Genomic DNA, 17672 nt, shown 5'->3' on the forward strand with positions numbered 1-17672 from the left:
CTTTTCTTGATTTTTCTTGAGGTTTATTTTTTTAAAAGAGGGTCTTATAACCCTTTTCCTATCCCTACCCCTAACTTATATTAAGTTGCTTGCCTTCTCACTGGGGCAGGGAATGGGGCCGGAGCTGGGGGGGGGGGGGGAGGGGGGGGGGGGGGCGGGAGAGGAAGGCAGGAAGGGAGGAAGGGAGAGACTTGGGAATTCAAAAACAAATCTTGCCTTGGACATTTCCTAGTTACATGATCCTGGGCAAGTCACTTAGACTCTCAGCCTCATTTTTGTAATTTATGAAATGCAGATAATAGCAAATGTATATAATGCCTTACAGAGTTGTTGTGAAGATTAAATGAGACTGTACATAAAACACTGCTAATCTTAAAGTCTAATTTGAAAGCTGATACTCTTATTATCTTCAGTAACTGCCTTTCAAATGCATAATATGTACTTGGTGATTGTTTATTGATTTTAAGTCATGTTTTGACTGTCAGCTTGTCATGACTATTCAGTAAAAGCAATTACTTTTTTTAAAGTTCATTTTTCTAAGTGTAAAATTTGGAAGCTCTGATTTGAAATTAAAGGACTCTTGGGGGTCAAAGATTGTTCCAATTTTTGTCCTCCAGACCAGAGAATAGCAAATTTCTTTGCACATAATAGGTTGTTAAGAAATGCTTGTTGATTAACTTTTCTCTTGTTCTTCACATTAGTACAGGACTGATTCCACTGTATCCAGGGCCATCTCCAGGGTTCCTGTTCTATATCTTGCTATTGGATCCAGATGGCTCCAGAGGAGAAAACGAGGTGGGTGACTTTGAACAGCCCGCCCTCATTTAAAGCCAATTCACTTTAATGTCATGGTATCTCTTCCCTGATGTCATGATACTTTTTGATAACAAAACAAAGAATAACAATGGCAGCGGTGGCGGCGGCAGCACATAGTAGATCATTAATAAATAAGTAGTAGGTAGTTGATTGACTAATTTCCATTGATTCCCCTTTATGAACAATGCGACCTTTAACCACCAGGGCACCCACTTTCCTTTCCAAGCAAATCTTGTCTTCCAAGTGTAAGTTACAACATTGGATGCAAGAAACCCTTCTCTAGTTGGTATTTACTCTTGCAGAGAGCTATTGTACTTATTTTCAACAGTAGGGCAATTTTTTCCCCAAGAGGAAAAGATTTTATTATACTAACAGCGAGCTAAATCCATGTCGAATTTTTTGTTTTTGTTTTGTTTTGTTTTGTTTTTAGCAAAGAAAAAGGGATTTTAACAGTTAACAAGGGAAAATATCAGAACTCACAATTAACCGGGAGAAAGACGCCAGTTCCTAATGAATCCTCAAATCTTTAAGTTTGGCAATCTTTAAACTCTTCTGAGAAGGGAAAGAAAGAAAACTTTCAAAGATTTGTTGGTCAACTTATTTTTGCCTTTCATTTCTCTAAAAGGGGACTAGTGGTACTAAGCTACCAGGTACCTAGATGGATCTCTGACACTGAATGTCTAACATACAGGAAAATAGAGTTGTCAGATCTGAGACAGGAGGAAGAAGAATTGAATTACAGGTATACGAGGCAGACTCTTCACTGCCTAAAAGGTGCTCTTTCATGTTTGAATATATGTTAATATTTGCACACCTGAGAAATGTGGCCCCCATTGATAAAATGTTTAGCTTGTAGAAACAGTAGAACCAATAAATCAGCAGTGCTTAACAAGGTCACCAAGTGGAGCCTCAAAGCGAGGACTAGGGGAACCTCAGCATTTGCTTCAGCACCTACCAGTTTCAAACTTTTAGTGGGAGAGAAGATCAAACAATGATTCAGTTTCAACTTTGATCCTTTCTTGCTCCTTCTGACTACCAAGAGGATTTACTTGAGTCCTGCTCCAACAGAGATTACAATGTGATCTAAGATTTAGTAGATAAACTAATAGATAAGTCTCCAGGCTTCAGAGAAAATAAATGGTTGGTCCAAGGTCACACAGCCATAAGTAGGATTTTAACCCTTCTCTTGACTCCAAATCCCATACACTGTTTTATCTAGTAATTCTTAACTTTGCATTATGGAAGACATCATACTGAAGCTTTTGTTGTTGTTGTGGATTGGTTTTAGCTGTGTCTTACTCTTTGTGACCTTATTTTGGAGTTTTCTTGGCTTTGCCATTCCCTTGGCCAGCTCATTTTATAGATGAGGAAACTGAGGCAAATAGGATTTAAAAGATTTGCTCAAGGTCACAGCACTAGCAAATGTCTGACACCAGATTTGAATGCACAACAATGAGTCTTCCTGATTCCAAAACCAGTACTTTAGCGGTTGTACTACTTAGTTGTCCATATTAAAGTGTCTATGAGCTATTGCTCTGATCCTCTTTTTTGGAATAGTCCCTAACTAGCACATGACAGAAAAGCCCAGTTAGACTTCCTTTTTCTGTCCCTAGTAGTAATGGAAATCTTGGGTGGTCTTTCATATCAGTACTTCCAAGCCTTCAATCTACTCGTCTCTCTCCAGATTCCTCCTTCTCACCAGTCCCATTCCTCAGAATATCCTTCCCGTCCAAATATAAAACACTTAAATATTATGAAAGACAGCCTGATGTAGCAAAGGGTAAATTGGCTTGGATTCAAATCTTGTCTTTGACATGTCTTACTTTCAAGATCTTGGACTAGTCACCTCTAAGATCCATAATATCAAGGTCTCCACATTTGTTCACATCCATCCCTCCAGATGCCCAGAACATTGCTATATCTCCTTTAAATGTCATCACCTCTCCTGTCCATCTTCTGTATTGCTGCCAGAGAAATCTTTCCTGCACACACAGAAGAATAATATCTTCTGAACAAAAATTCATTATCACCTCCCCATTGTCGCCTTAGCTTGTCATCCTCAGTCTTCTATGACCTGCTACCATCTTTCCTTTCTAGTTTTCTCTTTAGGTTTTGGATCCTTTGAAAGCAACATTACCTTCCATGCACACTATGTTCTAACTCTATTGGAAAATTCTCAACTTCCAGAACGTTCTGCTCTTTCATAGGCAGCTAGTGTCAGAGTAGTTGGAGTAGAATGTTGGGCATGGAATCAGCAAGAGTTGAATTCAAATCTCGTCTCAGAGACTTATTAGCTGTGTTACTTACTAGAGGTAAGTCATTTAGCTTCAGTGAATCTGAGAAAGAGATTGAACAAATGGCTTTCATGGACCTTTCATTCTCTGAATCTCAAGAAAATTCAAATAGTTTGAATCAAAACTAGTTTCTTTGCCTGAAATAGAGTACCCTAAAAGGATAGATGTTCAAAGTGCAGCTTGAGAGATATTAAGTACATATGAAAGAATTGCAAAATTCATAGAATAGAATATAAAACATCGTAGTACTAAAAGTAATAACACTAATAACAATTACTGGAATTCAAAGAATATTTAATGTTTGCAAAGTACTTTATCTTATTTGAATCATATATCAGCTTTGAAAGGGTTATGAAAGGATTGTGGATATTCTAATTCTCATTTTACAGATGGAGAAACTGGGGGTCAGAGAAGTGATTTGCCCAATAGTTAACAATTAGAAAGTATCAGAAAAAAGATTTAAAATTCACATTGTCATGTTCTATCAAATATTATCATGCATGTATGTTCTTAAACTCTTAATCATAAGACTAAGCGATGGTCCACTGATATTCAGAATGTTTAAAGTTAGAAACAAAGGCCAGAATGAAAGTGGACCACCCAGGGACTGTAGTGGGTTTTCTTGGGAATTTACAAAGGTCCTTGTTCTCCCCACAGTCAGGGCACTGATCAGAGTAGGAAAAAAGTTAACATTTACTGCCACCTGTTGGGAAAAAGACAAAATTTCTTTCTGCAAATTAATAGTCCTATTTCAAAATTTCCTATTAAGATTATTCATTGAGGTCATCATCAGTTTCTATTAATTGTTCAAATATTGTCAACTTTTCCCCTCTCTTGTCCTTCTTTTGGGAAGGAAAAGAAGAGTAGTTGTTTTAGGAAAATGCACTACATTCAAGTATAAAACTGTTCACAATTTAGATATTCAAGAATAAAAGCTAGGGCTCAAGAGACAGTTGGTTGTTCAGATATGTGAATTAAGAACATTGGATCCTTTGGACCCGCCATCAAATAAGGAATCTATTCCAAAATTCAGGTCCAAAACTTGAGGTTCATTTGGTAACGTGAGTTCTAACTTCTCAGACTAACTAGAGAATTGCTAGTTAATTAATTAAGTAGCTTTAGGAAAGAATTCTCTTTTATGAATTCTATTCTATTACACATAGAGATAAATTTTAAAATAAATACATAATGAAGATATAAAGGTAAGAAATAAGATACTAAATAATGAAATAATGACCTAAGCATTGGACATGAATTTAGGCAGATCTGAGTTCAAATTTCATCATAGTGACTTATTAGCTATGTGATCCTGGCAAATAATTTAATCTCTTTTAGCCTCTATTTCTTCAATTGTAAAATAGGAATGACAACTGCATCTACTTTATGTCAAGTGATGTAATACATATAAATTGATTTGTATATCTTAAGCTGTATAAATGTTAGCTTTTATCATTATTATTTCTGGACACTTTAGCTCTGGAAGGACTGTGTCATAATCCCCCATGGCTCAGTTTAAGGATTAAATTACACCTCCCTAGATACCACTCCTTTCCGTATGTTGTTTCTTTTAAAGACAACATATTATATTCTTTTAGAATATAGATTCATATTATATTTTATATATATTATCTATATTTTAGAATATATATTCTTTTAGACTATAGGCTTATTGAGAGCAGAGCTTGTCATTACTCTTATATTTTTATCTCCAGGACTTGACATAGTATGCAGTAAGCTTTTATTATTACATTCTATAATATATATTATATATATCATAAATTTTCAATTATTCATTTTCAAGGTTGTGTTAGGGATAAAATTCTGTTGAGGGATCAGGATAAAGATTTAAAAAGCTCATCTTTACATACATTTCAATGGGAAGAATGAAGAACTCTCAGTGTGAGAATGATAGTCAAAAAAATGACTTACTAGAGAATTCCTAGGGAATTACCAGAAACACTGAGTGAGCAAGAAGTCAATGTCACAAAGGACACTAGGAAGCATCCGATCCAAGATTTAAACCAACTCTTCCTCTTCTGAAATCTAACAATGAATATGCTATATATCCCATTTTAAGCAAGATCTTTTCATAAATTAGCATAAAACAGACTTCCCTTCCCAAGTTTATGAAACCGTAACTTTGGATCAAATGATCAGGATAAGTTGAAACCTTAGAGATCACTGAGATGGGACAGATGGGAAAAGTGAGGGGAATAAAATAAATCACTCAACTAAGCCATTGACAAGACCCAGCATCTAAAATTAGAAAATAACTGTGTTCTTTATGCTAGATCTGATACAGATAGACAAAGAGAGCATTTATTTAGTACTGACTTTGATCCAAGATTACAAATTAAATAAAACTTTCCCTGCCCTTAAGAAGCTTACATTCTAATAGTGGGAGGCAACACAAAAGTGAGTACAGTAAAGGGAGGGTTTAGGGCTGGGAATGTAGCTGTATTGGAGTTACCTGGTGACTAAGGGAAATAGAGATGATTTAGAAGCTTATGAAATAAGACAGAAGGTTCACCTATCAGTTGACCCTACAATTAAATGTTCATTCTCTGCTCTAGAACAACTGAAGAAAGCCAGCTCAGAGAAAAGGAGTTGTGTTTCTCTGAAACCACTTGGGTTATCAGTTGTCAAAATCAGCACTTTTCTGTTTATTTGGTTCACATGGTACTGTGAAATCATTACTTCAATCCAAATTAGGCGTCATTACTGTTGTTATTCATTTCATTCATGCCTGACTTTTTATGACCCAATTTGAGGTTTTCTTGACAGAGATACTGGAGTGGCTTGCCTTTCCCTGCTCCAGCTCAATTTTACAGATGAGAACACTGAGGCAAACAGAGTTAAGTGACTTGCCCAGAGTCACATAGTGTCTGAGACTGGATTTGTACTCTGTTCTTCCTGACTCCAAGTCCATAATTCTATCCACTGTCTCACCTTGTATCCCTCTTGTGAATTTTAAGTTTGTATTTTGGACTCTCTTTTTTTTTTTTAAAGGGACTCCTTACTGTTATATTGCTTCATCAGAATAATTATCTTTATTATTTTCAACAACAGAAAGGATACAAGAGGAAAAATTCCACAGGAAAATAGCCATTATTATACATAAGTTAGCTCAATGTCAACAACACCACTGAGGAAGATGACCTGGGACATCTGGTGCTTTGAGATTTATAAGGTTCTTTAAATGTGCTGTTCCATTTGCTCGTCTCAACAATCTCATGAGGTTAGTTCTACAGGTATTGTTATCGCCAACTGGGCAGGTTGTTAATGAAATGCTGGTCCTTGGATACTGACAGGCATCCTGTCTGCCCCTGATCAATGACAGAGTGAGCTGAGATAAAAGCCACGTGATATTTTTAGACACTTCTTTAATTCATTCATTCCAAGGATTTAGAGCTGTCAAGAGGAGGAGAGGGGAAAAATCAAACACAGCAGCCCAATAAATAACAAACACATCAGACAGAGGGCCTTGGAAAACCTATCATTGAAACATCATTCCCTGTCCTCTCATTAAAGTGTTTCAGACATTAAGGAGAATGCACGTATACGCAAGCTTATAAATTCAAACCTTGTAAAAAGTACATTGATTATGTCCAGGGTACTGGGCTAAAATTTGAAGACAAATTACAAAGACAAAACAAAAACGCAGTCTATATCTGTAAGGAGCTTCCATTCTCCTGAAGGAAACAAATTAATATAGACATGATCGTTGGAAGAGGAAGGAATACACATAAGCACCTGGGTAGTCACTGAAAGAAAGACAAAACTAGATTTTATCTCTGAAAGTGGACTAGCTGCTAGTTCTTATTACAGGGAATTTCAAATGATTTATTTCTAGGATTAGGTTTAAAAACAAAACAAAACATCATTTTGGTCTGCAGGAAAGCAAAATAAATAGTTGATTCAATCCATTAAGTTGAAATAGGTCAGTAAATACATACAAAACAACAGATTGACTGATTGAATCTGTCAGTTTTCAATCACTTCCCCTTTAGTCAGAGTTATGTGACATACCCAAAGCTGAACCCAAAGAAAGAATATTGACTTGCACTGAGCTAAAGTATAAAAGGCTTAGGTATTGAAAATGAATAAGGTTTATGACAAAAGGGACAGAAATCCTAGGCTTACGTGTTTATCTTGCAAATAAAGTTTACATTCATAGGATGACTTTTCTGATCTAGTAGTTATCAAGCCTCCTTTTGAAGGATATAGTAGCTACAGCTAAGCGATGTCAGTGATCAATAAAAAATATAGATATGGTTAGTGAAGTTGTAGAGTTTAATAGGTTAAAACTGCACTAAGACTTTTGGAATATCTTATGGGTGTGTTTATATGTATATATGCATACAAACTAACATATATAACATATAACATATATATAGAGAGAAAGTAATATGCATTTTAAAAAATTGCTCTTCCATTATATATAATCTTTAAAAATATATTTCATAAACATTATATACATTTGTTTATTTCAATTATATTTATATAATTTCCCAAAATTAATTTGTATTCTATATTCTTACTTTTCCTTCCTTCTTTCTTTCTTTCTTTTGATCAGACCTATGATTTCACTGATGGGGAGAACTTCCATCCTGGAAAGATGCTGTGGGCCCAGATAGGATAAATGATTTGTGTATAATCTGGAAGTCAGTGTGAATTAGAAGTTGTTTTTTTTTTCCCAAATAATAACAAAAGCTTTCAAATATTATTTATAGCAGTCTGAGCTGGTGTATCATTTCCTATGTTAGACTGTTAAGTCTCTGAGAGTAGAAAGCTTATTCTTGTCCAAATTTTGGCGACCTAAAATTTCCATTTACTAATAAGATAAGTAAAAAGGACTCTCAAAAAAAGCAGCTAACTCTTAATGACATATAGCAAACAATTTTGGTCTCTTGTTGCTGTTTGGCCCTTTAATCTGTGTCCAACACTTCATGACCCTATTTGGGTTTTCCTTGGCAGAGACATTAAAGTAGTTTGCCATTTCCTTCTGCAGCTCATTTTACTGATTAGGAAATTAAGGGAAACAGTGAAATGACTTGTCCAGGATCACATGGCTAATAAATATTTGAGGACAGATTTGAACTCTGGTAAGTGAAACTTCCTGCCTTCTGGCCTAGTACCAGTTGCCCCAAAACTGATAGTGAAGCACATTTCTCTCCTTGATTTGGAATGGGAATACTCTAGGTATGGAACGTTGCATCATTTTGTTGAGCTGTTTTTCTTTGTCATAAGGAAAGTTTGGAGGTGTAGTAGGCCAAAAGTATATGAGAAATTGATTGTGCTACAAAAAGTGAAGGACATTAATAATTTTTAAAAAAGTTCAGCTTTATCTAAACTCCATCTTTTCTCATTAATAAAACAAACATTTTGTTGTTGATGATGTTGTTATACTGGATGTCCTCAAAGTCTAATAGCATACTAATTTGGCTAAAAACTGAACTAAGATTTTTAGGACACCCTATATTTCACAGGTAACATAAAGGATTTTTAAAGAGTAAATCTAAAATGACTTGTATGTTCCTATTTTAAATAACTTCAGTTTTTAAATCAACAGAAAAGATTCTAAATGAAAAATCTGGAGAAACAAGTTATAAGCAATATGCAAATATCTCTTCAATGGAATACTAAGGCATCTAAAGCTCTATCCCAATCAATTGATCAACAATCACTAAGCCTCCTACTATGTGTTGCTTACTGTGCTAACTACTGGTGATATAAAAGGAGACAAAAATAGATCTCTTGCCCTCAAGGGACTCACAGTAAGATTATTCCAAGGCATAAGAAGAAACTTCAACTCTGTTGAGCATACCATCCACATTTGTCCAGTGTCTACTTTGTGTTTGGGACTCCCGTAGAAGCTATATCAAAACCCTATGCACCAGCAGCTCTCCCTAGTGTCTATTTTCCATTCCTGAGAACCTGAGAGCAGACAGACAGGCTGGGATCTCCAAGAGCCATGGATCACTGGAGCAGCCCCTCTCCCCCAGTAGAAGATTTTTCTCCTGTTGTCTATTTCAATGAGACTTCCAGATGCTACTGAGCCAAAGTCAATAGCTGATGCTAACCTTTCTTCCATCAACTACTTCTAATTTGAGCCAGAGCCGTAAAAGCTGTCTCTGTAATTCTAGATATATCAGGGGACCCAGGGAAGGAAAGATGAAACTACGGGGGTAGCCAGAGTTTTGCAAGATTTCAGGAGTGGGGGCAGGAGGAGAGCATTCCTTCCTATACATGTCGACATTGTGTGATCCTGATTATAGCAAACTCCTATTTATCTGGAATCCAATCTACCCCAAAGCTCAAATAACCAAAATACCATTTCTTGTCTATTCTGAATTCTTAGCACAAAGAGAAAAGTCTAGTGAATTTGCTGCAGTGTAGAGGTTAAAGTGCTGGACTTCGTGTCAGAAAGACTAAACATGAATTATGCTTTAGGTATTACATTTAGCTCTGTGCCTCAGTTTCTCCATATGTTAAATGAGTAAATTGGAAAACTAAAATTTCTTTCATTTCGGTTTGAGCTTTGGTCTCACTGGCTGGACCCAGCGCTCTATGCTCTATGACGCCACCTAGCTGCATCTAATCACAGATCCATATGTGCCATTTTTATTCAGGACCCTGGTTTTCTCCCTTCCCCCTCCCAACAACAGCAATAATAATAATTTCCAGTCATTTCAGTGGGATGCATCACCCATTTACAATTCTATCCAAAGATACCTTGTGCTTAGAAAGATGTTCCTGAGATGTTGAAAAGGCTGAAGTACTTTCTGAATAATTAAAAAGGATAGATTGTGTTCAGTTCTCAATTTAATTTTAAATTGAATATTTGACCAGATACATCTCCTTCTCCGAGTTTCTGCCCAAAGGATATAAGGTAGAGTGATATTAATAAGTAGAATGAGAATAATAGCTGGAGTTGTGTGGCAAAAGAAATTATGTGGCAGGAAGATTCTTCTTGAATTCAAATCCAGCCTCAGACTACAACTAGTTATGTGACCCTGGCAAGTCATTCCACCCTATCTACCTCATTTTCTTCATTTATAAAATGATCTTAAGAAGAAAATGAAAAAACACTCCAGTGGTCTTTGCCAAAAAAAAAACAAAAAACAAATGGGGGTGATATTTTTAGATATTTCTTTAATTCGTTCATTCCAAGGACTTAGAGCTGTCAAGAGGAAGAGAGGAGAAAATCAAAACAGAATTTAGATAAATAATGGACAGAACACTAGGCTTGGAATCAGGAAGGTCTGGATTCAAATCCTATCACAGACACTAGCTATATGACCCTGGGCAAGTCATTCATCTTGATAGATTTAGAAGGACTGAATTCAGTGACTTCCATTTCTCTTCTAGCTCTAAAAGTTTGAACCTGCTGGCATTTACATGATACTTGAAGTTTATAAATCATTTTATAAATTTTTCTCTTATTCAATCTTCATAATAATCCTGTGACATAAGTACCACAGATTTTATTAATTCTACTTTACAGATTTAAAAAAAGTCTCTAGGAGATTAAGTAGATAAACATTTATTAAGTACCTACTATGTGTCAGGCACGGTGATAAGCCCAGATCAGATAGCTTAATGTTTCTGAAGTGTAATCCCTAATCTTCTTGTCAACTCACTTCCCTTTTGTGAAATCAGCCAACATTTGGTACATCCAGAGCACTGTCATAGGCACTATGCAACAAGGATATGGATGAAAAAAACCTGTCCTTCAATACTAGCAATTCTACAGGGGTTTTCTATAGCTGCTATCTCCCTGAAGGGAAGGGCAGTCCTATCTGCTTCTCTCCCACAGAGCCTGACTTGAAGATCTTAGACAATGTAGGGAATCAGTTAATATTTGTTGAATGAGGGAAAGAAAGAAGAAAAGAAGGAAGGAAGGAAGGAAGGAAGGAAGGAAGGAAGGAAGGAAGGACGGAAGGAAGGAAGGAAGGAAGGAAGGAAGGAAGGAAGGAAGGAAGAAGGGAGTATCTTATCTTCATAGGTCTAGGACTTCCATTCATTCCAAGGGTAACTCACTATGGAAGTGTTTATGAATAATATCAATACTAACTCTACTGGTATTTTGATTCCCAGCAAACTTGGGAACTCCTCGGGAGCACAGACTGTGTTTTTGGCTTGGGGTTTTGGGGGAGAAGGTATGGTCTTTTTTGTATCCTCGGCACACAGTACACATTTGATTGTTGACTTAACTTGGCTTGGAAAGATCCCGATATCTGGAAACAGAAGACTTGAGATTAAATCCCAGCTCTGATACTGATATTTCTCTGTGTGTGGAGAGGAAGGAGGTATTTAACATCTGTAATCCTCAGTTTTCCTAATTGCAAAATGAGTTTAAGTAGATGGTCTCTGACATCTCTAAATCTATGAAACTGGGATGTGACACTTGTATAATGCTTTGATATTTAGAATATTGTATAATACCTTAATATTTAGAAATATTTAATATCTTCTCACAAAGGATCCATGATGTGAGGATGAGGTTTATGATATCCTTTTTATAGCTAATAACATTCATTCATTTTTACATATTGTTTTGAAATTTTAGGTGAGACATGATTTTTTTAGAAGGGGAAATTCTGATGAGGAAACTCCCTGTATCAACGCAGCATCTCACAGACTTACAGTTATTTAAGCTAGCATAAAGGTAAATGACTTGCTCAAAATAACATCATTAATCTGCATCAGTGGTAAGACTTGAACACAGTACTTTCTGAATCCAAGGCCAGCTATTTAGACAGAAAACACATATCTTGTTGCATTTGAACCTCAGAATAACCTTGGAAGATATATAAAATGATCTGCGTGTATGGTCACATCACTAGAATCAGAAGCAGCATTGAAATTCAGGGCTTTCTGACCTAATCCATCACTATGTTGCTACTGTTGATAAGAGACAGAGAAATCCAGCAACTTGTCTATAGTCATCTACCCACTCATTTATCCACCCATCCATCTATTCATCCATCTATCCATCCATCTACAGCAATTCTCAAAACCAAAAACTTGAACTCACATCTTCTGACTTCACCACCAATGTTTTAGCCTCCCTGTCCTCAATAATCATGTGTGACCCCTTTTGGGGTGTGATAATCATCTTCTTATCATTAATTTATTGATTTTGTTGTATCTCTTAAAATCATTCTCCTCAGAGGAGACAGATCAGTGTTTTAGTTATACTTTGGTTTACTGTTAATTATTTCCAATTCATTCTGCATATAATTTGTTTGCATGCTTACTTGCATGATGTCTTACCCATTAGGTTATGGGCTTTTCTAGAGCAGGGTCGTCTTTTGCCTTTTTTTGAATTACCAGTGCTTATCACAGTGCCTAGTACATTGCAGGTATATTTAATAAATGTTTATTGATTTATTGACTAATGGATCAAAGAATCAGAACCAGAAAGTAGACCCAAGTCTCGCCTCTGCCACAAACTGGTTATTTGGCCCTTGACAAATCACTTAATCTCTCAATCTTCCTCAACCTCTATCTGTTTCTGTCTCTGTCTCTGTCTCTGTCTCTGTCTCTTTCACACACACACACACACTCACCTACACACCTGTACACACACACACACACACACACACACACACACATTTCCTTAAGATTGTTATGGATGACTAGATGATTTGCATTAGTGGAGGAAATTTCCACACTAGGAATTCACTATATCAATGAAAGGGATCTGGATCTCCTCTTCTTCTCTCTGAGTATAACAGATTAAACACATACACACACACACACAATTACATTCAGTAATTTGATAACATTATCTCCTATTTTTTAGACAACTATAAAGCAATTTAAGACTGAAAGGGATTACAGACATTCTATGAGCAAGAGAAGGAAATGGCAAACCATTCCAATGTCTTTGCCAAGAAAACCATAAATCAAGTTATGAAGAGTCAGATAGGAAAGAAAAAATGACTGAACAACTATAGGAAATAGAGCAATCCCTTTAGTTTCAAAAAGACTTGGGTTTGAATTCTACTTCGGATGCTTCCCAAGAGTGTGCCCCAGGCAGATCTTTTCAACTTTCTGAGTCTTGATTTCTTCATCTGGAAAATGGGCAAAATAAAAGCATCTACTTCTCAGGGTCCTTAGTGAAGATCATGGTGTAAGGGATTTTGCAACCTTAAAACTCTTGAAACTAACATGAGTCCTACTTTCAGAATGCTCAATATCTGAAATTCAATCATTCATCAAGTTTCACAGATTTTTTCCAAGTTTTTTTTTTTTTTTTTTTTTTTTTTAAAGACAACTAGAATTCAAGTTTGGGAATATCTTGAAGCCAAGCTATTCTGTGTTCATAATTGTTAAGAGGAAGGCTTTTTTGTGTTAATGGACTTAAGAAAGGGCTAAACAGATCACTGTGGGGCTTATTCCAATAGCTGGAATGAGCTATTTTTTCATTGGTGGGGGAAGGTTCAATAATCTGTCAATAACATCTCATGAAATTATAAGAAGCTGGGAAGTTGCCAAAAACTTCCTGGTTATAGCTAATGGGAGGTTCTCCTATATTACCTTCAGTGTATAGGTGTATATCTTCCTGGTTGCTTGGAGGAAGGAGGAAGAGCTTTACTAATAAATTATTTTCCAAAAGATTGAAACGACTGAACCTATTGCAAAAAAAGGCTGAGAAATCTCTACAGATCTCAGATCCCAGGACCTTTTCTGAGAAGTACCAGTACACAAGAGGCAGGCAGCTTGGCATTGTTACTAGAGTGCTGGCCTTAGAGTTAGAGAGACCTAACCTTTGGCACCTATTAACTGTGTGGCCCTGGGAAAATTGTTTAATTTCTCTGTTTCTCAGGCACTTGATTACAGAATGACTGAGGATCAGCTTTAATAACTTAAATTTCTTCATCAGAATTCCCAACAGAGAAATACTCAGAATTCTGGCTAAGACCTGGGATTTTTACTTTTATGGGTATTCCTATAGTTTAACACAGTGATGGGCACAGAAAACCTTCATAATAAACGTTTGTGGATGTAAAAAAATTCATGATAGAAACCTGAGGAATGTAGTATACCCAGAAGAAGATCCTCATGGTATTTATTTTTTATTTACCTATAGACTTTACATAATGATTTCTCCTTCATATTTTCCTGGATGCTCTGGCTCAAAAAGGAGAGCCTTATAAATTTGTAAGGCAGAACCTTGGAAAACTCTAGGATGCTGCAGATTAATGAGATTTATTTTCATCCATGCCTAGTGAAGAGGGTCAAAACTGTTATTTCTTATGTTTAGAAGAATTGCACATGTCTAACCTATATTCGATTATTTTCTGTCTAAGGCGGGAAGGGGAGGGAGAATATTTTGGAACATAAGATTTTGCAAGGATGAATGTTTAAAACTATCTTTGCATGTATTTTGAAAATAAAAAGCTAACATTAAAATTTTTTTAAAGAAAAAAAACCTGCTATTTCTTCAAGCAGTAGTGGAAGGCTGATTTATATGTTTCTATTTAGTTAATGACATTACAAGGTGTCTTGGAGGGGGGCGGGAAAGGGGGAGATCCCAGCCACAAAACAGGCTAACACTTCATCTTTTGCTGCTCTCCCTCCGCCCCAACTGCCAGGAGGGAAAGGAGCCTGAAAAGCTGTTCCTGAGATGCTCTGGCCAAGAACATCAGGTGCTGAACTTCTGGATCTCTCTTCTGGGCTCAGAGAGAATTGAAAGCAAAGGTAGAGCACTGGCTGGAGCAAAATGTCCTTCACGGGAAGAGGTGGGATGAGGAACCCAGCACCACCTTGGCTCGACAACCCAAATCCTCCTTCTTCTAAAAAGGTCCTCAGGAACAAGAAACCTAGCTCCCTAATGTAGACTCCTGGAGTCGATCGTCCTATGGTCCAAACCCAGTCAACTCACCCAGGCGCAGTCTAACACTACCTGCCTCAGAAGAGGGTTAATGAGAGGAGGGAGAGACCTTCTTCAACCCTCCAGGATTTCTTTTCCTCCTTCCCACCAGCCCTCCTCCATCAGACAAATTTCCTCGACCGCAGCCTAACATGTTACGCAGCTGGGCAGTCCAGTGAACATTGCTCTCTTCCTGCTTCTTCTTCATCCTCTTCCCCGGCTCTCCATCCTCATCCTCAGACCTAGCTAGTTCATTTTATCTTGCACCTGCTGCCTTCTCCCTGCTCCAAGGCGCGCCTCTCCAACTGCCTTTTCCAACCTCCCCGAGACTTTTCTTTTATTCCCAAAGTAACTTTCAGGGACTTTCTTCCTCCATTCCCTCAATCCCCCAACTAGTTTTCCCTTGAGGAGAAGCACCTACTTTTCCAGCATTTGACAGTATCGGAATAACTAGGAAAGCTCACTTAAAGAAAATTAATCCCTTGGAAAATCTTGCTTCTCCCCTCCCCCCGACTTTGACCCACAGATCAATTCAAGCTCCTTGGAGACCTGCACCCACTTTCCGAGTATTCTAACGGAGGGATCCACGGGAGAGAAATAGGAAAGCCAGACAGCAACCCTCCTCAAAATCCTCCCCTTACCACCTCCCTCTTCTGCCCTTCAGCCCCCACTCCCCCAGACCCCCAAGGTAAAGAGAAAATTCCCCCTCACCCTTCTGTAGAAGCCATGGTCTTGGGAATTCCCCCTTCCTCTTCGGAAGAATCCAAAGGGCACTGTGTGTGTGTGTGTGTGTGTGTGTGCGCGCGCGCGCTTGCTTAGAAAGGATTCTTCTTCCCTCCCTCCCCCCTTTCTTTCTCTCTGTCCCCGGCCTCCCCCCTTCTGGATAAGCCCCTTAGTGTCTAAAGAGCAGCATAAGGTTCCCCGGGGCTGGAAGCCGCGGCCACGCTCGCGAACCTGGATTCCGGACTCTCGCGGACGCTCCGAACCAGCCCCGCCTCCCGGAGGCTTCAGCACCAGCCACAGAGGTAGCCCGGCGAGGCTGGACTTCTGCCTGGGGTTTCCTGCGGGGAGCTCCGGGGCGCCGGGAGAGCTCAGGCTCCGCTACCTGGGATTTCTCTCCCCCGGAGGGAGGGCTGCTGCCGCTGCCGCCGCCGCCGCCGCCGCTCGTGCTGCTGCCGCTGCCGCTGCTGCTGGCGGTGGTGATGCTGCCGCTGCTGCTGGCAAGGGGGTGGGGTGGCAAGCGGGTGTGTGGGTGTCTGTTGTGTGCGCCGGGGAAGTGGGGGAGGGGGGCTGACTTCACACTGACATGGTGTTGGCTGAGGCTGGATTGGAAGGTTTTAGCCCTCGGAGCCGTGGATTTGCAGTCTATCCCTCTCTATTTTAGTCAAGGGCTGACATCACCGGCGGCGCTGCCTGTCGTTACTCCTTTAAATCCCCCCTCCCGCAAGTCCAGCTACGCCCCCATCTTCTTTGCTACCCCCCGGCTCTCTACCCCCAGCCTCTCACAATGAAGAAAGAAATAAAGCTCCAGCTCAGGACTCCTTAGCCGTGACCCCCGGCCAATTCCCAGGTGAATAAATGGGATCTCTATTGTTCCCTGCTCCAGCTCTCGCGACCCTCCCCCTAGGTCCTTTCGGGGAGTCAGGAGAAGAGGTCTCGAAGAAGACCTGCACACACCCCGTGTCCCATAGCCCGGACCCGCTCTTGGCGGACCACTTCTCCGCTACGGTTCTTTCTAATTATTATTTGCATTAAAAAAAAAAAAAAAAAAAAAAAAGGCATCCCTCCCATTCCCTTGTTTGGGGACCTCGTTTTTCTTTTTGAGAATCTCATCCCGGCAGGTTTTCTTAGCCCGGGCTTTCTCCACTCCATCCCCACCTGCCCACTGATCCTAGAACCCGGGTATCCTCGGAGACAGGGAAGCGCCAGAGCGCAATGGGAATGCCACACGGATGGAGAAGCTACTTCAGTGAGCCTTTTCTCTTTTAACACTCTGGAGCTAACAAACTCCCTCTCTCTTGTTCCTTTCCACTCCGTCCTGAGGACTAGCTCACAAAGCTTAAAAAAAAAAAAAAAGGACTGAAGGAAGTGAGGATGGAAAAAGAAATGGAGGGAGGAAAGGAGGAAGGGAGAAAAGAAGGAAGGAAGGAAAGAGGGAGGGAAGGAAAGAAAGGAAGGAAGGAAGGAAGGAAGGAAGGAAGGAAGGAAGGAAGAAGAAAGAAAGAAAGAAAGAAAGAAAGAAAGAAAGAAAGAAAGAAAGAAAGAAAGAAAGAAAGAAAGAAAGAAAGAGAGGAAGATGGATAGAAGGAAGAAAACAAAGGAAAGAAGGAAGGGTAGGAAGAAAGAAAGAAGAAAGGGTAGGAAAAAAGAAAGAAGAAAGGGTAGGAAGAAAGAGAAAAAAGAGAGAGAAAAAGAAAGAGGAAGGAAGGAAGGAAGGAAGAAGAAAAGAAAGAAAGAAAAAAGAAAATAAGGAAGAAAGAGAGGAAGGAAGGAACTAGGGAAGCAGCAGGAGCCTAGAGTCTTTCACAAAAGGAGAGAACCGGGTAATCCTGGGCTGGAAAGGGGGAGGGGGTGGGGGACGGCAGGTTGAATGACAGCTGTCAGGCTAAGCTGCCATGAGAAACCTCAGGGGAAATCGATGAACCGCGATTGGTGCTCGCGGGTAGGTGGGCGCAGGG

At 38.9% G+C, this 17672-nt stretch overlaps 1 protein-coding gene across 2 annotated transcripts in view; it reads right to left on the bottom strand.

Annotated features, from left to right (window-relative positions):
* Positions 1-16268, bottom strand: part of SLC1A2 (solute carrier family 1 member 2) — a 162160-nt gene extending 145892 nt beyond the window's left edge. Inside the window, exon 1 of one of the 2 annotated variants that reach the window (XM_051967009.1) lies at positions 16100-16268. The gene's annotated coding sequence lies outside the window, so the exon portion shown is untranslated. Of the gene's footprint in view, positions 1-15948 lie in introns of both variants that reach the window. The other variant, XM_051967008.1, reaches the window with a different exon arrangement.
* Between the last annotated feature and the right edge of the window lie 1404 nt (positions 16269-17672).

This window comes from Antechinus flavipes, chromosome 6 (assembly GCF_016432865.1).
Source record: "Antechinus flavipes isolate AdamAnt ecotype Samford, QLD, Australia chromosome 6, AdamAnt_v2, whole genome shotgun sequence".
Classification (NCBI taxonomy): Eukaryota; Metazoa; Chordata; class Mammalia; order Dasyuromorphia; family Dasyuridae; genus Antechinus; species Antechinus flavipes.